The 22,999-nt window shown below is 40.2% G+C and overlaps 1 long non-coding RNA gene across 1 annotated transcript in view; it reads left to right on the plus strand.

Moving 5' to 3' along the window:
* Positions 1–19,098, plus strand: part of LOC130684857 (uncharacterized) — a 134,167-nt gene extending 115,069 nt beyond the window's left edge. Inside the window, exon 3 of the long non-coding RNA XR_008999176.1 lies at positions 18,781–19,098. This is a non-coding gene — a long non-coding RNA (uncharacterized LOC130684857). The remainder of the gene's footprint in view (positions 1–18,780) is intronic.
* The last annotated feature ends 3,901 nt before the right edge of the window (positions 19,099–22,999 follow it).

The following is a 22,999-nucleotide window of genomic DNA, read 5'->3' on the forward strand; positions in this document are numbered from 1 at the left end:
TATGTATGAAATGAACTGTGTATGAACAAGAGAAGAGTGAATGGGGAGAGAAGCAGTGGCGAGCCGTCTGAACACACACACAGGCCAACTCAACCAGATATTCAGAAAGTCTTCTCTGCATCCCATAGAGTAAAGGCTGACTAACTGATCATCTAACCTGTCTCCTTCTCCTCCTGGACCCTCAACCAGAGGATTTCCTCTGAAGTTCTGGCCAGTGGAACGTGGACAGTAGTATTATCTGCCACTTCCAAGATTGGCCCTAAACCCTCCCATGTGTGATTCTTGACTCTCCCCTCTGCTGTCAGAGCACCCAAAAGAGATCTCCAAGGCCCTCAGGAAAGGCAGAGTCACAAAGGAGATGGACCCTGGACCCTCAGCTATGTAGAAGGCTGTCCAGTGAACATCAAATTGAATTTTAAACACATAAAAAAAATGAATCTGTAAGTCTTCAAAACATGGAGATTTAACTGCATTTCAGACAGGTCCATCCAATCTGGGAACAGAAAAAACTCTTACGTCTTTCAACAGAGAGAATTTATTATAAGGAATTGGTTACACAAAAGGTGTAAGAGCTCAGAAGCAAACAAGAGATGGTGAGGCAAGCCCATGATTAGTGACAACAGGATGCTGCTGGATGTGGCTGGAGTTAGAACCACCGGGGTTGCTGCCAGCGAGAGGTAGGACCACAAGGGAAGAGGCAGTCTTGCAGAAGCTGGGATTCAGAGGAGACAGCCACTGCCGGAAGTGCCACCAAGCAGATCAGCAAAGGCAGAATTATCTTGGCTTTTGCTCTCTGCTAATGCATCCTGTTGGCCTCACCACCCAGAAGCCAGTCGACAAGAGAGTTTGTGAAATGTAGAGGATGGGTCTGAGAGTAAGTAGAGAATCGCCCAGCTGTGTTACTATGCTAAATACCTGTGGCATTCTTACAAATGGTCCCCGTGGAGTGCATGTGGGCTCAGTGCTGCTACAAAGACTCTTCAGCCTTTGACTATTTCCTGCATGGACCTTTGCCTGCCCTTGTCCAGTTGCCCTCCTGTGCCAAGAAAGACAAGCCTGTCAAATGCCCACACACCCTAAAGCCTCCAGAGTACAGGCAAGAATGACAACTGGCCACAAGAAGGTACAAGGAAAGTGTTAGCCTAAGCTTTACCATGTAAGTCTGTTAGCCTAGCAAGTTATTTAAGCATCAGATGAGCCACCAGCAGGATAGGAATTAATGAGTACTCCCATCTTATTGTGAGGAAGAAATGACATAATTTGTGAAAGGAGTCTATGCTCAGTATATCATAAGTACTACTATTCACTCATTCATATACACACTTAGTGCCTATCTTGTGCCCAAGTCTATTCTAGGATAGACGCTATGAATAAAGTGAGGATCCCATTAACAAAAGACAGGATCCCTATCATCTTGGGGCTGCATTTTAGTGAATGTTAATACTTTTTCTGTCACTTAAAAAAAATGCGTGTAGATTCTCTAAAGGGCACTTTTCAGATCTGAAACACATCATTTCTAGCGAGAGGCATAGTTTTATTCAAAGCATAACAACCAATATTTATCACCTAGATGAGGGGTCACCCAACATTTTCTGTAAAGAGCCAGATAGTAAATATTGTCAGCTTTGCAGGTCAGATGTCCCTGTGGCAACTACTCATCTCTGCTGTAGAGCAAAAACAGCCACAAATAATAGGTAAGCAACCGAGTGTGATCAAGTCACAATAAGACTTTATTTATGGACATTGCAATTTGACTTTCACATAATTTTATGTCACAGAATATTATTGTCCTTTTAGTATCTTAAATAAATGAAGCACAGGGAACTTATAGGGCAGTGACACTCTTCTGTATGATATTGTAATGGTAGCTACACATCATTATGCATTCCTCACAGCCCATAGAGTGTACAATACAAAAAGTAAACCCCAAGGTAAACTATGAATGTTTGTGAATAAAAATGTATTCACACTAGTTTATTAATTTTAGCAGGTGTATAACACTAATCCAATGTGTACAGAAGACATTGTACCCACAGTGATGAGTCAGGGAGGTGGATGGATGGAACTCTGTGTACTATCTGTTCAATTATTCTGTGAACCCAAAACCATACTAAAAGAAAAAGGTCTACAAAAATATACATGTCTCACCCCCAAAGGCTGCTTTGGAAACCAGCTAGTGAGTCCTCGTCCTCAGGTAGCAGAGGGATTCAGTTGGTCCCAACAGTGATGGGAATAGCCTTGCAGGTAGTATCACTGCTACCCACTCACACTGTCTTCACTGAAATGAGAGTCAGGGCACCTCGATTTCAGACCCCTTCACAGAATGTTCACTAAGGCTTTCCACAAAAATCACAGGACGAGGTCAGAAGTCCCCAGATTTGTATAATGCTATGGAACAACTTTCTGTGTTCATTTCGGAGATTAATCCTTATGCAGGCATTAAAAACAGTGGTGGGGAGGGAAGAAGGGCTAGAAAAGAAGAAAAAAGGAACTAATACCGAGATCGTACCCTGCTCAGCTTGCTTTTCTGAATTGCTGCTCAGTGCTCGCTAACTCAGAGCCCCTGCGAGGCAGGCAGAAACATGCTTCTGTGTCCCCTCTCTGCAACCAGATGCTGATAATGACTGGAAGGTGAATAGGGGCTTGTAAATTCAGGCAAATAGGAACAAATCATCATGTTCTGAGAAGGCTAAAAGAATTCAGGATTTAGGTTGAAGTGGTTTCTTCAGTGAGTATTTAACGAGCATTTATCTTGTATTGCTGAACTAGGTGAGAATAAAAAGAAAAGTGAGCAGAACTGTGTGTCCCTGTGTTCAGGGATTTCACAGTGTACCATTTTGAGACACAAGGAGGTCCTCTCTATTCTGTCTTTTGGAAGAAAGAAATTGATTTGCGCCTGTGCTCTTTGGTGCATCAAGATAAGCACAGTTCTGATGAAAACCCTCTCCACTCAAGCTTCTAGTCCTCCTGTCTCCCCAGGACAAGCCTCTACACCAGTGCTGACCAGAAGAGTGGCCACTACCCACTGGAGGCCACCAAGCACTTAAAACATGTCTGGTACAATGGAGGAACTTTTACTTTAATTTTAATTTAATTTAATAACCAGTGTTCAGGTCAGTTATTGGGAAGTGTTTATATGTTTGGAACAACTTGAGTATGTGAATCAACTTTTAAAACTGAAACTCTTATAAAATCCAAGTACAGATCAAATATTTCCAATGCAAATTTAACATCCAAACTGAGATGTGCCATAAGTAAAAATACACACTAGAATTCAAAGATGCAGTGTGAAAAAAACTATTAAATAGTTAGTAAATAATTCATATACTGATTATATGTTGAACTGTCAAATTTTGATATATCAGGGTAATAAGTATATTATTGAAGTTAATTTCACTTTTTAACTTTATCAATGTGTCTATGAGATGTGATGCACATCACATTTCTACTGGATGGCACTGCTCTAAAATGATTCAGCCCTAGTTTGACTCCAACTTCCAGGGACTCCAAGCTTTGCTCTTTCATCTCTCTGTGCCATAAAGTCCCTTCCCAAACTGTATTTTTCGTATGGCAGTTTTCCATTTAGTGCCTTCAGGTTACCTGCCGTATCAAATTATAACCTCTCTGTTTGTTGTCAAGGCATGTCTATGGTCTCACCAAAAAAATGTTTTACCAAGTCCATTTTAGTGTTTTGACACTTTTATTCCTTTCCCCAATATCCCTTTCCTCAAATACCATTATTTCTCTTTAAGCCACCACGCCCATCTCCTTCAAGGTATATATCAAAATCCAGCTCCTCCAGAAATATTTCCCATAGTAACATCAGCCCTTTTCCGTTTGCCTCACATCTGAGATCACTTGAGCCTTTACGTCCTGCCACAGCAGGGTGCTCTTGCCAGGGATTCTGACTGCTGAGCTGTAGTTCTTGTGCAAACCACCCTGTGTCCATGACTTGTGTCCCCAGCTATTCAACGAGTTTCTGCAGAATAGAAGCTATGCTTCCTCAGTTTTATATCCCCCAACAACACCTTCTGCAGTGTTTAATAAGTGCTTATGAATGAACAGCTTACACTGTAATAAACCCTAATGAAAGAGGCGTATTGACAGAGAATAGGGTTTTCATGTACTGATACTTCTTCTCACAGATGTGTTTTATGTGGTGTGAGACCACATCTGGTATGCCACCTTTCATGTCATTTGTGGAAGGGACACACCTTCATCAAAGGCTTCATCTGACCAAAGCGTTTTACAATAAAGGCCACTGCGTTTTAAAGCAGGCATTGTATAGGCAGAGTTGTTAGTATTCTATTTAAAAGATTACTTAACATTTCTCAATGTCAAAAGTGACCTTTTACTAGATAGCCCTAGTGCTCTGTCAAAATCACTGGTTCTCACTATTGAGAGTTTTAGTAATTTGCTTTTGAACACAAGTATTGAACTAATAGAATCTTAGAAGAAAATTTCCCTGTAAATTTCTGTCCAGAAACATTCTTCCCAACCTCTATTGCACACAAACAATAAATATAGCCTTCAAAGATAAGGATGAAATAAAGAAACTTCGGGATAAAAGTTAGCTGAGAGAATTTGTCACCAGTGTACCACACTACAAAAAATGCTAAAGGATGTTCCTCAGGCTAAGGGAGATAATATCAGATAGAAACTTGATTCTACAGAAAGGAAATAAGAACACCACAAATTGGGGAATAAATATAAAATACTATAGGTTTTTCTCTTATCATTTCCTTAAAAGACAACTATTAAAAGTGAAAATAATAACGTTATAATACATATGCAACTGAAAGTCAGGACAAAAATAAAGCAAAGGATGAGAGCAAGTAAATCAAATAATACAGATATAATAATTATATTTGTGTAGTAAAAAGTGTCAGGAAAGAAGTGAAGTACTGAAATGCAAAGAGTAAAGAAAAAGCAGGAAATGTGAAGGTGTGAAATATTGACTTTAACAGTCTTGATAAGTTAATGATACATAGTACTTCTGCTAGAGCAGCCACAGAAAGTGAAATGAAGTAAATTAAATTAGGTACAGCTAAGAAGCCAAAAGAGGAAATTAAATGGAATACAAAAAATACTCCATTAACTCAAAAGAAGACAGGAAATGAGCAATAGAAGAACAAAAAACAGAAGGGAAAATAGAACACAAATAACAAGCTGGAAGACTATAAACTATGGATAATTACATTAAATGTAAATGAAACAATTAACTTTGATTAAATTAGATTGTCAGGATTTTTTTTTTTAAAGCACAACCCAACTCTAGGAATTCTACAAGAAATTCCCTTTATTTTCTTGAAATGCACTTTAAAAATAAATACATAAGTAGGTTAAAAATAAAAGAATGGGAAAAACATAACATGCAACCAGTAAATGTTTAGGAAGCTGGTGTGGCTGTATTACTTTCAAACAAAATAGACTGCAGGGCAAAAAGTATCACATAAATGAAGAGGATTTTCATAATAATACAAGGGCCAATTCATCAGGAAGACACATCACATCAACTGAAAAATGTATAAATGTATATGCATGTAATAGAAAAGCTTCAAAATAAAGTAAAAACTGACAAAACTAAAAGGGAAAATAGACAAACCCATAATCATAGTTGGAGTTCTTATCATAAAATAAATAAATACATTATTTTATTCTCAGTAACTGTAGAATAAGGAGACAAGAATCAGTAAGCATACAAAATTGTGAACAACCCTAGCAACCCACTACAATTAACTGATAGTTGCAGGACTCTACACCTAACAGCTGCCGAGTATACGTTCTTTCCAAGTACACATGGAACATTCACTAAGATTTAATTCTATTGTCATAAAACTTCCCCAAGGTTCTCGGCCTCTTGCTCTGTTTTGTGAAAATGACCTAAATTTTCTGCAGGAGCCATGGGCACTTCAGGGATTCCACTGAACTGCCTACTATTGCCAAATCTACTAACGAAAAGTGCTCTAGCCACCGATCCATGCACCCATCCACCCACCATTCATCCATCCAATGCAACTGACCAAGAGATAGGTGTCCACCAGCTCTTTGTTAGGCATCCTGCTGGGGACAGAACAAAACACTTGTATACTTTAGCTTTAAACAGTTTACAATCTAGATGAGAAAATGAAACACACACATATAGGATGAAATCAGATGGTAGGTATGCAAATGACACAGGACTTCAGAATAAAGAAAATAATCGTTTCAGGTTAGAGTGAGGGGACATGGTCAAGGAGAGATCAGAGTTTGATCCCAATTCCACCATCTTAGGCAATTTATTTAAGCTTTCTGAACCTTAGTCTCCTCATCCGTAAAAGAGATACAATATTTTATTGGGTTGTGAGAATTACATGAAATAATCCTTGTAAAGCATTTAGCACAATCCCTGGCACAGAGTAAGTGCTTAATATATGTTATTTTTTTAATCCTAATTTTATTACTTACCAGTTTGGAAAAATTAGCAAAGTATCTAAAAGCACAACAATGGAGAGTTGGTTACGGCAGTGTAATCTTAACAATTTATAGTCAGTCTATCTTTGAGTTCCCTCATTTGTGAAAGGGTGGAAAATGTATACCTCAGGGTAAGAGACACTTAGCACAATAAATGCTCGATGAATAACTATCACCACTGATACCTGGTAGAGGAAGTAGTGCATGAGCTGTATCTTGAAGGAAGTAATAGTTTGACTTAGGGAAAAGGAGTGAAGAGAGCCTATTATATTTGTTATAATAAATAATAATTTATTATTATATTATGCCAGTTTCTAAGATGTTGTATATAAAAGTGTTAAGCAGAATCAAAGTTTAGTAAGTGTTCATTGTGTGTGTGTGTGTGTGTGTGTGTAACTATTAAACAAAAGAATACAATAAGCATAAAGGCAAAGAAATAAAATAAGCAGATTCCTAAAAATATGTGATACTTTACTCAAAAAGCCACACAAAATGCAAGCCATAATTAGGAAGCAGTTTGGAAAAAAGAAAAACTACAAATCCAATTACCAAATAAATGCAAATTTTAACAATTATGAGATGCCACTTTTCCTAATGTATCATATTAGTCATGATTTTATACTGAGCTTTACAGTATCCTATTCACATGTGCAAATACAGGGTCCCAGCCTCCCACAAAGCCCTCACCAAGTATCTGGGGGTTCCCAGATTATGTCTCCTCCATGCTCATGAGCATGCCCTGTCCAGCTACTGCATAAATCCTCTGTTCTATCCGTCTTTCTCCCTAGCCTGTGCTTTGCTGATGTCAACTTCTGAGGTCCTGGTACCTTAGAAGCTGCATGAAGGCACCTCATCCACATTTCCAGGGCTCAACAATGAGCCCCTTGGCCAGACACTGCCGTTTTCCTCTAGGCATCAGGTCCACTGCAAAGTGAAATCCTTGAAGGGTGTATTAGTTTGCTCAGGCTGCCATAACAAAGTACCACAGACTGGGTGGCTTAAACAACAGAAATTAATTTTCTCCCCATTCAGGAGCCTAGAGGTCTAAACACAAGGAGTCAGCAGGGCTGCTCTCTTCTGATGCCTCTTTTTAGCTTGTTGAGGGCTGTCTTCTCTCTGGAGCTTCCCATGGTCTTCCCTCTGTATGTCTGTGTCCTAATCTCCTCCTTGATAAGGTCACCAGTCATATTGGATTAAGACCCACCCTCATGACCTCATTTCAACTCAGTTACTTCTCTAAAGCCTCTGTCTCCAGATACATGCTGAGGTACTCAGAGTTAGGACTTCAACATATGAGCTTTGGGGTGACACAGATCAGCCCATAGCCAATGGTGAAAGCGATGCACATCCTGTGGAATCTTCAGGACCCAAGCCAGCCAGATGCAAGAGTGTTTTGTTCTCCTTTGGGCTATACTGGTCCACATGGGTACCAAAGGCCATCTTGCTGTGAAAGGGGTGATTTCAGTTTCTACTTGAATTCAGATGGCTTTGTGAAAGACCACAAGAATGTTTTGTGTGAACCTAACTTTTATGGTTGAATTCCCAGAAGACAAAAGATTCTCCCAGAATAAACCCTCTGAGTATTGTTTCTCCAAGTGGGTCCCCCCAGCCACAGGGGTTGGCCAGTGCCGTGTCAAGCTGGCTTCAGGTGCCTTGGTAATTTCAGGGAGAAATCAATGAATTTTAAAATGTTTATAATTTTGCAGACTTGAAAATTCAGGATTGATCATTATTGTCACAGAAATCTCACATCATTTCCAATAACAGTTACATTTTTCAAGTTTGTTCATGCTCTTCAGGGACTGTATTGCCCTGTCTGGACCAGCATTCAATTAAGAGAAATTGGTTTGTTTCAGTATTTTCCATTTGCATGTCATTGTTCATGATTGTTAAATTTTTAGTATTTTTTACTTTAACTATGGTGTTATATTTTGCCAATTTGAAAATTGAATTGAGACCTCAAATATAATTCACTGAAGTATAAGTCCTGATCAAAATAGCAAAAGCAGTACTACCTTTCAAAATAAAATCATCAGTATAGAGAGTGAAAAGGAAGCCAGTATAAATAGAGACTGTGATAAGTGGATCTCTGAATGGGATGATTTTCCACAGCAGGTGAAAAATGACCCATGTGAAATACCAGCATCACCAACCTGAAAAGTTGATTTAATGATGGGCAATCCACTGATCTGTTATGCAACTTCTCAAATACAAAGCCATCTGATGCTCTTGTTCCATGCTCAAGCAAAGCCCAGTGGTCTTGTTTTTAAATAAATTGATTGACCTAGTCATCAGAGAAGAGAAAAAGCCTACAGAGAAGGCTCAAACTTGTGCTCCTCATGACAAAGATAAATCAATAAACTAGGTATTTCCAAAAGCTTCTAAAACCAACCCCAAAGTTCAGAAAAACAATATGACACTTAACGAGAAAGTCGAGGAGCTAATGACAAAATTCCTACATCAGATGACACTGTTGGCATCAGGTGACATAAACAACATCCACCATGCAAGAGCAGTGACCAGGCTGTGTGCAAACCAGTGGAAATTCTGCTTAAGTGTTGGATGAAACATACTGGCATGAAGGGTATGACTTGGTGTTTGAAATGGGAAGCACCCATATCAGAAAGAAGTGCTTGCAGCTTTTCTATTTGTCACTGAAAACCAATGTCATGGAAGCAGAACGTTTTGTTAACCAACAATGAGTGAGTTCTGATACTGACTTGAAAGGTGTTTTGAAATCATTGTTGACAAAGAGGTCCTGTTAGGGGTGAACTTGAGCAAGTCACTCCATTTCTTTATCTTGATTTCCTCCTCTGTGGACTGAGTGTTAGGCTCCAGGACCTCAAAGTTCTTTCTTAACCCCCCAAGTAGTTCTGGTTCTCTGGCTGCTGAAGTTGGGCAGTCCTGGGCTAGAGCAAAATGTTGGTCCATAAGCCCTTTGACTCCATGCTGTTGAGGAAGGCAGTGGCATCTGACAGGTGCAAACAGTGGCTCCAGAGTGAGGCAAACCCAGAATAGCCCCTCTATGTCTCAGTTTCCTCATAGGTTACATGAGGATCATGTAATGAGAACACTTACTACAAAGGGCTGTGCATACTACACATGATCACTTAGAGTTTTTGATATGAAAAAAGCATTCAATAGGTGTGTTATTATTACTGTTGTTATTGTTGGTATTTTCTTATTATCCTTGTTCTTGTTATTCTTGTCACCTCCCTTCTAACTGAGATCAGTGAGGACAGCTTGTGGGAAAAAAATTAATTTAGGAGAAGATGACAAGTAAGACTCTAATTATATTTCTCAACATCTTAGAGAAGGAAATAGGTCTTGTTGGGGCTTCTCAAATGGGGAAACGGAGACACTGAGCCACGGAATTGCAGACCAGAGGCTATGCAGTCAGTCAGCAGTAGAACCTGGAACCACACCCAGAAATGGGTTTCCTGAGGATAGTTAGAAAGGGTGTTCAGACCTCAAGTCTTAGGAGATTTTGGAACAAGAAAGGGTCCCACTTTCTCTGCCCTCTCTATCAGTTTGAGAGCCACCAAAGGAAAACATATGGGCATGTCCACTGACTATAGTGGTATTAGAATCAAAATGTTAAGGCTATGAGGACTAGTGATGAATAAACTCTCTGAAATGAGTTTCTCTTCCCAGAGCTTTCTCATGGAGCCTTGGAGGGCTGATGAACAAGAGGAGCCATAACCCCCCTTCCCACAACAAAGACAGAGCTCAGGGAAAAGTGCTCTAGGATGACCCGCCCAGCCACAGATCAAAACTCTGCCCTCGTCACTGACCACTTACACACTCACTAAAGATAAAAAATGGTCCTTGTCATCATTATGTATCTTCAAGGTACATAATAAATGCTCATTAAATATGAATTAGATTAAATCCTACTGCCGCTCACCACTATCCCGCTATTAAATTATGTTAACAGAATGGCTAGGCCTCTGCTGCCAGACACAGAATCAAAATTTACAATTTAACCTAGCATGTATAAACCTTTGCTGTCATTTAGCTCCCCCACATTTATTACCTCTGAGGAGACAATCACCCCTTTTCCCTCCTTACTCATGCAATTTGGGGGATATGATAACAGGACTAGATTATCAGAGCACCACATGTCCCTAGCCTCACCGACTGCCTCAGAACATGTCATTCAAAGGAGGCCAATAAAGAACAAGAAGACTTTTTCTAGAGCTGGCTCCCTGAATTCAGCCGTGGCCAAAGGCAGCCTACCGCCCTTGACTGTTAGTTAAGTGATCCCATAAATTCTCCTTAGTAAAAGGAGCCAATTCAAATTTGTTTATTTCTATATTTGGCCCTTGAACTGGACCAGTGTATTAGTCTGCTAGGGCTGTTGTAACACACTAGGTGGCTTAAACAGTAAAAATTTTATTCTCGGAGGCGGAGCCAACATGGCGGCGTGAGTAGGACAGTGGGAATCTCCTCCCAAAAACATATATACTTTTGAAAATACAACAAACACAACTAGCCCTAAAAGAGAGACCAGAAGACGCAGGACAGTGGCCAGACTGCAGCTACACCAGCGAGAACCCAGCGACTGGTGAAAGGGGTGAGATACAAGCCCCGGCCCGGCGGGACCCGAGCGCCCCTCCCCCCAGCTCCCGGCGGGAGAACAATAGGCAGAGCGGGAGGGAGACGGAGCCCAGGACTGCCGAACACCCAGCCCCAGCCATCCGGGCCAGAGCGCAGACACAGTACAGGCCCAGGGGGCCCTGGATACTGGGAGAACAGGGAGTAAGACCTCTGAGCGGGTGCCGAAGCTGATGCCCCTGTGACAAAGAAAAGCGGGGGCTTTTTGAAAGTCTTAAAGGGACAGGGACTTAACAGCTTGACGGAAAAAACCCAGGTCACAGTACAGCAGCTGGAAATTACAGGGAAAACCGGGCGCACTAACCCCCTGGGCAACAGCTCTGAGACCCCTCACGGAGGCAAACAGTCAAGCAGCCCCCCCATCCATCACCCCACCGGGCGCTGCGAAAGCAGAGAAGCAGCCTGAGACAAATTCCGCCCACAGAAAGGGAAATCTCTCCCTCCCGGCCGGGCAAGACACAAAGACCCACTCTACACGCAATTACCCAACACAAGCCACTAGGGGTCGCAGTTGCCCCAGTAAAGAAAGGCCAGTAGTAAGTGAAAATTTTGGCCCTCCCAGCTGACAGTCAATAGCACCTGTCAACATGAAAAGGCAAAAAAATATGATCCAGACAAGACTAACCCAGACAGCTTTGGCATCTGCTACATCTTCCCCTGAGAAGGAATCTGGGGAGATAGATTTAGCCACTCTTCCTGAAAAAGAATTCAAAACAAAAGTCATAACCATGCTGATGGACTTGCAGAGAAATATGCAAGAACTAAGGAAGGAGAATTCAGAAATAAAACAAGCTCTGGAAGGACTTCAAAACAGAATGGACGAGATGCAAGAGACCATTAATGGACTAGAAAACAGAGAACAGGAATGCAGAGAAGCTGATGCAGAGAGAGATAAAAGGATCTCCAGGAATGAAAGAATTTTAAGAGAGCTGAGTGATCAATCTAAAAGGAATAATATAAGAATCATAGGCATTCCAGAAGAAGTAGAGAGAGAAAAGGGGATAGAAAATGTCTTTGAAGAAATAATTGCTGAAAATTTCCCCAAACTAGGGGAAGAAATGGCCTCTCAGACCACAGAGGTACACAGAACTCCCATGACAAGGGATCCAAGGAGGGCAACACCAAGACACATAATAATTAAAATGGCAAAGATCAAAGACAAGGACAAAGTATTACAAGCAGCCAGAGAGAAAAAAAAGGTTACCTACAAAGGAAAACCCATCAGGCTATCATCAGACTTCTCAACAGAAACCCTACAGGCCAGAAGAGAATGGCATGATATACTTAATGCAATGAAACAGAAGGGCCTCGAACCAAGACTACTGTATCCAGCACGAATATCATTTAAATATGAAGGAGGGATTAAACAATTCCCAGACAAGCAAAAGTTGAGGGAATTTGCCTCCCACAAACCACCTCTACAGGGCATCCTACAGGGACTGCTCTAGATGGGAGCACTCCTAAAAAGAGCACACAACAAAACACCCAACATATGAAGAAGGGAGGAGGAGGAATAAGAAGGGAGAGAAATAAAGAATCATCAGATTGTGTTTATAATAGCTCAACAAGCGAGTTAAGTTAGACAGTAAGACAGTAAAGAAGCTAACCCTAAACCTTTGGTAACCACAAACTTAAAGCCTGCAATGGCAATAAATTCATACCTTTCAATAATCACCCTAAATGTAAATGGACTGAATGCACCAATCAAAAGACACAGAGTAATAGAATGGATAAAAAAGCAAGATCCATCCATATGCTGCTTACAAGAGACTCACCTCAAACCCAAAGACGCGCACAGACTTAAAGTCAAGGGATGGAAAAAGATATTTCAAGCAAACAACAGAGAGAAGAAAGCAGGTGTTGCAATTCTGGTATCAGACAAAACAGACTTCAAAATAAAGAAAGTAACAAAAGACAAAGAAGGACATTACATAATGATAAAGGGCTCAGTCCATCAAGAGGATATAACCATTATAAATATATATGCACCCAATACAGGAGCACCAACATACCTGAAACAAATATTAACAGAACTAAAGGAGGAAATAGAATGCAATGCATTCATTCTAGGAGACTTCAACACACCACTCACTCCAAAGGATAGATCCACCAGACAGAAAATAAGTAAGGACACAGAGGCACTGAACAACACACTAGAACAGATGGACCTAATAGACATCTACAGAACTCTACATCCAAAAGCAACAGGATACACGTTCTTCTCAAGTGCACATGGAACATTCTCCAGAATAGACCACATACTAGGACACAAAAAGAGCCTCAGTAAATTCCAAAAGATTGAAATCCTACCAACCAACTTTTCAGACCACAAAGGCATTAAACTAGAAATAAACTGTTCAAAGAAAGCAAAAAGGCTCACAAACACATGGAGGCTAAACAACACGCTCCTAAATAATCAATGGATCAATGACCAAATCAAAATGGAGATCCAGCAATATATGGAAACAAATGACAACAACAACACTAAGCCCCAACTTCTGTGGGACGCAGCGAAAGCAGTCTTAAGAGGAAAGTATATAGCACTCCAAGCATATTTAAAAAAGGAAGAGCAATCCCAAATGAACGGTCTAATGTCACAACGATCAAAATTGGAAAAAGAAGAACAAATGAGGCCTAAGGTCAGCAGAAGGAGGGACATAATAAAGATCAGAGAAGAAATAAATAAAATTGAGAAGAATAAAACAATAGCAAAAATCAATGAAACCAAGAGCTGGTTCTTCGAGAAAATAAACAAAATAGATAAGCCTCTAGCCAGACTTATTAAGAGGAAAAGAGAGTCAACACAAATCAACAGTATCAGAAATGAGAAAGGAAAAATCAGAACAGATCCCGCAGAAATACAAAGAATTATTAGAGACTACTATGAAAACCTATATGCTAACAAGCTGGGAAACCTAGGAGAAATGGACAACTTCCTAGAAAAATACAACCTTCCAAGACTGACCCAAAAAGAAACAGAAAATCTAAACAGACCAATTACCAGCAACGAAATTGAAGCGGTAATCAAAAAACTACCAAAGAACAAAACCCCCGGGCCAGATGGATTTACCTCGGAATTTTATCAGACATACAGGGAAGACATAATACCCATTCTCCTTAAAGTTTTCCAAGAAATAGAAGAGGAGGGGATACTCCCAAACTCATTCTATGAAGCTAACATCACCCTAATACCAAAACCAGGCAAAGACACCACCAAAAAAGAAAACTATAGACCAATATCCCTGATGAACGTAGACGCAAAAATACTCAACAAAATTTTAGCAAACCGAATTCAAAAATACATCAAAACCATCGTACACCATGACCAAGTGGGATTCATCCCAGGGATGCAAGGATGGCACAACATTCGAAAGTCCATCAATATCATCCACCACATCAACAAAAAGAAAGACAAAAACCACATGATCATCTCCATAGATGCTGAAAAAGCATTTGACAAAGTTCAACATCCATTCATGATAAAAACTCTCAGCAAAATGGGAATAGAGGGCAAGTACCTCAACATAATAAAGGCCATCTATGAAAAACCCACAGCCAACATTATATTGAATAGCGAGAAGCTGAAAGCATTTCCGCTGAGATCGGGAACTAGACAGGGATGCCCACTCTCCCCACTGTTATTTAACATTGTACTAGAGGTCCTAGCCACGGCAATCAGACAAAACAAAAAAATACAAGGAATCCAGATTGGCAAAGAAGAAGTCAAACTGTCACTATTTGCAGATGACATGATACTGTACATAAAAAACCCTAAAGACTCCACCCCAGAACTACTAGAACTGATATCAGAATACAGCAAAGTTGCAGGATACAAAATCAACACACAGAAATCTGTGGCTTTCCTATATACCAACAATGAACCAACAGAAAGAGAAATCAGGAAAACAACTCCATTCACAATTGCATCAAAAAAAATAAAATACCTAGGAATAAACCTAACCAAAGAAGTGAAAGACTTATATTCTGAAAACTACAAGTCACTCTTAAAAGAAATTAAAGGGGACACTAACAGATGGAAACGCATCCCATGCTCATGGCTAGGAAGAATTAATATCGTCAAAATGGCCATCCTGCCCAAAGCAATATACAGATTTGATGCAATCCCTATGAAACTACCAGCAACATTCTTCAATGAACTGGATCAAATAATTCAAAAATTCATATGGAACCACCAAAGACCCCGAATAGCCAAAGCAATCCTGAGAAAGAAGAATAAAGTAGGGGGGATCTCACTCCCCAACTTCAAGCTCTATTATAAAGCCATAGTAATCAAGACAATTTGGTACTGGCACAAGAACAGAGCCACAGACCAATGGAACAGACTAGAGAATCCAGACATTAACTCAGACATATATGGTCAATTAATATTTGATAAAGGAGCCATGGACATACAATGGCGAAATGACAGTCTCTTCAACAGATGGTGCTGGCAAAACTGGACAGCTACATGTAGGAGAATGAAACTGGACCATCGTCTAACCCCATATACAAAAGTAAACTCAAAATGGATCAAAGACCTGAATGTAAGTCATGAAACCATTAAACTCTTGGAAGAAAACATAGGCACAAACCTCTTAGACATAAACATGAGTGACCTCTTCTTGAACATATCTCCCCGGGCAAGGAAAACAACAGCAAAAATGAGCAAGTGGGACTATATTAAGCTGAAAAGCTTCTGTACAGCAAAAGACACCATCAATAGAACAAAAAGAAACCCTACAGTATGGGAGAATATCTTTGAAAATGACACATCCGATAAAGGCTTGACGTCCAGAATATATAAAGAGCTCACACGCCTCAACAAACAAAAAACAAATAACCCAATTAAAAAATGGGCAAAGGAACTGAACAGACGGTTCTCCAAAAAAGAAATACAGATGGCCAACAGACACATGAAAAGATGCTCCACATCGCTAATTATCAGAGAAATGCAAATTAAAACTACAATGAGGTATCACCTCACACCAGTAAGGATGGCTGCCATCCAAAAGACAAACAACAACAAATGTTGGCGAGGCTGTGGAGAAAGGGGAATCCTCCTACACTGCTGGTGGGAATGTAAACTTGTTCAACCATTGTGGAAAGCAGTATGGAGGTACATCAAAATGCTCAAAACAGACTTACCATTTGACCCAGGAATTGCACTCCTAGGAATTTACCCTAAGAATGCAGCAATCAAGTATGAGAAAGATCAGTGCACCCCTATGTTTATCGCAGCACTATTTACAATAGCCAAGAATTGGAAGCAACCTAAATGTCCATCGATAGATGAATGGATAAAGAAGATGGGGTACATATACACAATGGAATACTACTCAGCCATAAGAAAAGGGCAAATCCAACCATTTGCAGCAACATGGATGGAGCTGGAGGGTATTTTGCTCAGTGAAACAAGCCAAGCAGAGAAAGAGAAATACCAAATGATTTCACTCATCTGTGGAATATAAGAACAAAGGAAAAACTGAAGGAACAAAACAGCAGCAGAATCACAGAACTCAAGAATGGACTAACAGGTACCAAAGGGAAAGGGACTGGGGAGGATGGGTGGGTAGGGAGGGATAAGGGGGGGAGAAGTAGGGGGGTATTAAGATTAACATGCATGGGGGGGTAGGAGAAAAGGGAGGGCTGTACAACACAGAGAAGGCAAGTAGTGATTCTACAACATTTTGCTATGCTGATGGACAGTGACTGTAAAGGGGTTTATAGGGGAGACCTGGTATAGGGGAGAGCCTAGTAAACATAATATTCATCATGTAAGTGTAGATTAGTGATAGCAAAAAAAAAAAAAAAAAAAAAAAGGGCAGTTCCTGTGTGGTAACCTCCAACGAGTTCTACACAAGGGTATAAAGGGCATATAAAAGTGTAGGCAAAGGGTCTGTTTGTGTTTATACAGAGGATCAAAGCCTAATTTGGCTACCCCGAAAATGAACTAAGAAACGATATGAAAGAGAACTTCCAACATCAGCACTCTCGGGAAGACTCATGCCAGAAGATGATCATCAAAAAACCCCAACAAAGATCCACGCACTGCTACAGCTGTAGATGCACTCATCCCACCAGCTCCTGGACTTGCCATGGGAATGAAGGAGATATCTAAGCTGGCCTGTGCATACAGTAAAACAACAAATTTGACTGGATCAATACTGTTGGAACTCAACCAAGAATTAGGAGAAGTGCAAATTGTAGCGCTCCAAAATCTTACAACTACAGACTATTTACTGTTAAAAGAACATATGGGATGTGAACAGTGCCCAGGAATGGGTTGTTTTAATTTGTCTGATTTTTCTCAAACTACTCAAATTCAGTTAGATAATAACCATCATATCATTGATAAGTTTTCACAAATGCCTAGGGTGCCTAACTGGTTTTCTTGGTTTCACTGGAGATGGCTGGTAATTACAGGTATGCTTTGGTTATGTAACTATACTCCTATTACGTTAATGTGTGTGCGCAATTTAAGTAGTAGCTTAAAATCTATACATGCTGAAGTTACTCTACAAGAAGATATGTCAAAGAAATAATCAATCTTCCCATGTTTTCTCCCGCCTGCTACTTCTATAGCTTTTCTTCTTTCTTCCTAATTACAACGAATTCTTAAATAGAATTCGTGCCTCATATCAAATTTACCGAGTATCATAACTCCTCCAAGTGGTAAAGATACCTCAAGACAAATGCTGGGCATAGAAGCCACAGGGCATAAATATGCAAAGAAATAAAAAGCTAACCATTTCAAACAATAAGGCTTCTCTCTCACTTACCAACTTTACATTTCCCTGTATGGCCCTGGAAGATGACTGGTTAGTCAGAGACGGGTAAGATTCCTCAAGGGAGGAACAACCTAAGACAGGCACAGTCGCAGGGGGGTCATCAGGTGAGAAATTGGGGATCAACAGAGGTGAGGCTTAGAACCTCACCCCCCCTGTTCTGAGAGAAATCTTCTGCATATGTGGATGTTTTATTGCCCTTGTCTAGCTTGGATTAACACATAGTCTACAGGCACACACCTGATCATCTACATTTGCTCTCTTACAACACTAAACTATGTTTTCTACCTTTATCTTGTATCTACCTACCACTTCAGCATCTTATTAAAAATAATAAAGAGAGAAATGTGGTATCCACATATAAATCAAGTATAAAAATCAAATGTGTATTCATATTTGAACTGACTGTTTATAGTTCATAATGCATGAGCAAAACCAAAAGTTTCTGTGATGACTGCCCTTGTACTGTTCACCATGTAACTTATTCACTATGTAAGAATTTGTTCTCCATGTAAGAACTTGTTCGTTATGCTTCAGAAGATTGGAGACTGACGAAAATTAGGCTTGGGGTGGATTAATGATTGTGCATTGAGCATTGACTCCCCTATACAGAATTTTATTGTTGTTAACAACCATTTGATCAATAAATATGAGAGATGCCCTAACAACAACAACCAAGAAAAAGTACACACTTCCAATTGTAAAATAAATAAGCAACCGGGATGTAATGTATAGCATAAGGAATATAGTCAAAATATTGTAACAACTTGGTATGGTGATAGCTGGTACTTAGAATTATCATGTATATAAATGTTGAATCACTGTGTTGTACACCTGAAACTAATGTAATGTAATACTGTGTGTCAACTACCCTTCAATAAAAAATAATTATCTAAAAAAAAAAAAAAATTTTATTCTCTTACAGTTCTGGAGGCCAGAAACCCAAGATTGAGATGTTGGCAGGATCGGTTTCTCCCGAGGCTGGGCTCAGCTGGCGGATGGCTGCCTTCTCACCGGGTCCTCACACAGTCTTTCTTCTGTGCGCGCATCTCTGGTGTGTCTCTGTGTGTGTCCAAATTTCCTTTTTACATAAGGATACTAGTTATGTTGGAACTAGAAGACAGTGCAATAATGCCCTCAAAGTTTTAGGAAACACGTATTCAACCTTGAATTCTCTACCCAAAGTATCACTTACGTTGATAAAATAAAAACATTTCTAGGCATTTAAGTATTTTTAATATGTCTTTTGCGGGGAGCTATTGAAGCTATGCTCCAGCAAACAAGTGTAAACCAAGAACCAGAGAGAGATGGGCTCACCAAAGCAGTGAGCCATCCCGGGGGATGACTGGGCAGCATCCGGAGAGCATTGAGTCAGAGGATGGAGGGCCCAGGAGGGGACACCGATGGAGTGTGTTTAATAGAATACCTATTCGGATCAAGTATTTAAAAACGACTGAAGATGTAATGAAAGCAAACAGCATCAGAAAAAGAAAAGAATCAGAGACTATAGGAAAAGGCCAAGGAGAAAATATATATAATCAAAGTACAAAATCAGACTCTGCACTCGACAGTTAAAATGATCTTCCACTCTTAAACTAAGCCCATAACCAAAGCACAGAATACAGTTATAGTTTCAGAGCAGAACGTGTTATCAATCTTGACAATGTAGAAGTTCAAATGATAGAAGCCTGGAAGTGGGAGGCAGGAAAGAGAGTGGAAAGGAAGAGTCCAGGATGCAGATGTCCCATTTGCCAGGTGGACAAAGTGTCTCTGACTGCACCAGAAGTAGAGTCGTGAATTTATGGCTAAGTTTCAAAGGATCAAAGAAATGGAATGGCAGTATGGCAAAATCGAAAGGTTCAGGGAATGGGGATGGAGGGTGATAAAATTATAATTGATTGAAGGCAGGAATTCCATAACTGATTTCTAAGATTAATCAATCAAAAAACAGGAGAAGGAACATTTTATTTAGAGATATGAGAAGTAACCCCAAAAGAAACAGTAAAAAGATTACAAGTGGCTGCCCTAGGAAAAAGGGACAGGAGTTAGGAACGGGTGAGGCAAGAATGTGGCCTTATTACCAGAGTTCTATACTATTGGATTTAGTGACCAAGGTCCATTATTTTATAAATTTATTTTTTTGATTTTTAAAGCATTTTAAAACATCCTCTGGGACCAGTGCTGAATTACTTTTAGGACCTTGCTTCACATACAGATCTGAATTCTCATGAGCAGCTGCCAGGTCCCAGTGCCAAGAAGCCCTTAGGTGCAGCCCCCTGTCCTTTCACCTATCTTGCTTTGAACATCGCAAGCAATGAAGCTTCCATGACCTTGCATAAGTCAAGGGATTTTAATAGCATTTGTCATTTATATGGTACCTTTCATCTGAGGACTGCAGTGCATGCTACAACATTATCTCACCATATTACTGTGGAGAAGTTTTGAGGCAGGTGCTCTTCACCCCATTATACATATGGGGAAACTGAGGCAAAGAGCTCTCATAACCAACCTGCTAGGTTGGTTCTATCACTCAAAATTAAGGGGATAATTTTGTTGAGCCTCAGGACCCTTGTAAAGGATTCTGGGAGATTTTAACCTGGTTTTTTAAAGTCTTAAAGAGGGTTCTTTCTGAAAACACTTGGAAGTGGGCTAAATCATGAGCTTCCTCTTTTCCCTCTTTTGGCCTGGGGCGAAGGAAGGGTAGAGCCATGGGAGGAGGAAGGAAGTCACAGAGAATGGGTGAGGATGGGGAGAAATGAGAAAGAAAGACCTAGTTCATTGTGGGCAGAGAATTGCCATTCACTAAATAGATCACATAGTATTTACAATGCCCCTTGCTAGGTTCTGAGTTCTATGCTTGATGCCTGGAGGAATTCAAGGAAGAATAGAATTAATGCCCACTGATCAGTAGTTTATCATTTACTTGGATTCCTAAATATGCATGTTGAAACATATGGAAACGAGCCTGCACTGGGAGGTAGAAACAGAACAGCAAGTGAAATAAGGTCTTAGGGGAAAGTAAGGTGAGGAATGGCTTGAACAGTCATTTTTTCAACTGCATTGTTTTATTGAAAGGAAATGGGTCCCTGCTCTCTCTTTTTCTGGAACAAGAGCAATAGGTGGCATGTGATGCAACATAACTCAGTGGGTTCTCTATGCTGGGCCAGTCCTCAAAGCTGTCGGCTTCCCCAGCTTCTCCATGCCCGTTCTGTCCATTCATTTAAGGGTAACGAGCTAAACTCAGAAACACTCTCCTCATCACTCAAGACAAAGCTAAGTAAAAATCAGCAGACCTGCAGCCCATGCAGAGCCTTTGATGAGCACTGGGGCGCAGCCCCCAGCCCCCTCAAACCCAGGGAGCCCAGAGAGGGCAGCTGAGCCCAGGTTGGCTTGACTCCTCAGAATCACCTCCTGTCTCTTCTGCAAAGCACACCCTGTTCTCCTGGTGTCCCCAGACATAGCCTGTTGCACATATCTCTCTGCTTTCATAGAAACATGATTGATATTACTGATAATAACTGAGTTATTACTAGTAAGTGATCTACTCATTCTAACTATGTTATTAAAATCAGCATAAATATAGTCATTACTTAGAGGAGTCAGTTTAACTATGTTTCATAGGAACCCCCGTAGGGCTAATTCCATGAACTCTCAGGAAATAGGCGTATCGTTTCCTGGGCATAACATTTTTTTTAATTAGCAAAATTAAACCCTGAAGAAGAGAATCTGTGCTCTGCTACTCTTTTCATACAGTTTCTCCTTTCCTCACGAGTTTTATGCTCTCACAAGGTTTAGACTCCCCCTAATGGTCATACTTGGTTACAAAGGAGTTCCTCAAGTTCACATAGAAACCTGGTCTGATCTGTCCTCTCGTGGGACATAGGGCAGCAAGCAATAGGATGTGGCTTCTCTGATTCTGTGGTGCCTTCTGATATTTGTGAACAATAAAGCCCAAAAAAGGTAAAGCTCAATTCAAATTTCTCTTGATGGATCTTTGGAAAGGGAGCTAAAATAAAATTTTAAAACACACATGAAAGCTTTTCAGTAACTTCAGTACAAATGTTGAAATGATAAGACTTTCATGCTTGAATCGGAAAAGCCATGAAATTACAAATGGATGTCAGATGTTAGACTCAGAGGTATAAGAGAGTCTGACATTCACCTAGTTCAACTTTCCACTTGATCTTCCATTTCCTCTACTACATCCTGCCAAGGAAGCATGCCAGCCTCTTGGACCCAGCTAGGTATAGGTCCAAGTGGTGAGGACAGTAAACAAGCTGGCTGCCAAAGGGGCCAAGGGTAGGCCACCAAAATGTGCCACTTTGGCATACGGATTACTTTGAATTAAAGTGACTGGCGCAGGAGAATTACTCTGACCCCCTTTGTTGCCCTTCCTGAGCCCAGGAAATAAATCTCCCAGATGAAGAATACCCTCTTTGTACCAAAACGTAGAGCGACTAGAGCGACATTCTTATCACCAGAGACAGGGAATTCTGAGCCAAGAAGGCTTCAGAAACAAATACTGTTATGGTTTTACTAATTCACTACCCCAGCCCGAATGCTGTTTAGAATTCCTTACTAATTGAAGCTCCCAAACATAGTTTCTTTTGTCCTAATTCTTCACAGATTTATTGTCTCTGACTAAAATGGATAAAATCTACCTGCCTAGGTCATTTCTTTGGGTCTCAGTTTCATTATCAGGCCTTCAAACATAAGTAATGAAGTTCTGGTTTTTTTTTTCTCCTGTTAATCTGTCTCATGTCAGTTTGATTCTCAGATCAACTCTAAGAACCTTGAAGGATAGAGGAAAATTTTTCCTCTGCTGTTCATGGGACACAACTGGAGAGAAAGATCCCATTAGCCTTTTCAACAAGGAAAAAAGAAAAGGAACTGTATGTATTCTTAATTTCCTGTTTAGCTAGTTATCTAGTTTATTAAAGGCAAATGAATTACAGATGTGTGGCTTATGCTTTAAAATCCCAAACAATAACAAAGAAAAGCAAAATCACTATTTCTGAAGTTATTTTAAATTTTGTATCTCCAGGGTCAATTCTGAAGATGCCCATACAGGACTGGTGTTTAATCATGAAGAATTGTGCCTGTGTTTGTCTCTGCCACCACCAAAAAATGCAGTAAAGTAATTG

The sequence above is a fragment of the Manis pentadactyla genome, chromosome 9 (assembly GCF_030020395.1).
Source record: "Manis pentadactyla isolate mManPen7 chromosome 9, mManPen7.hap1, whole genome shotgun sequence".
NCBI lineage: Eukaryota > Metazoa > Chordata > Mammalia > Pholidota > Manidae > Manis > Manis pentadactyla.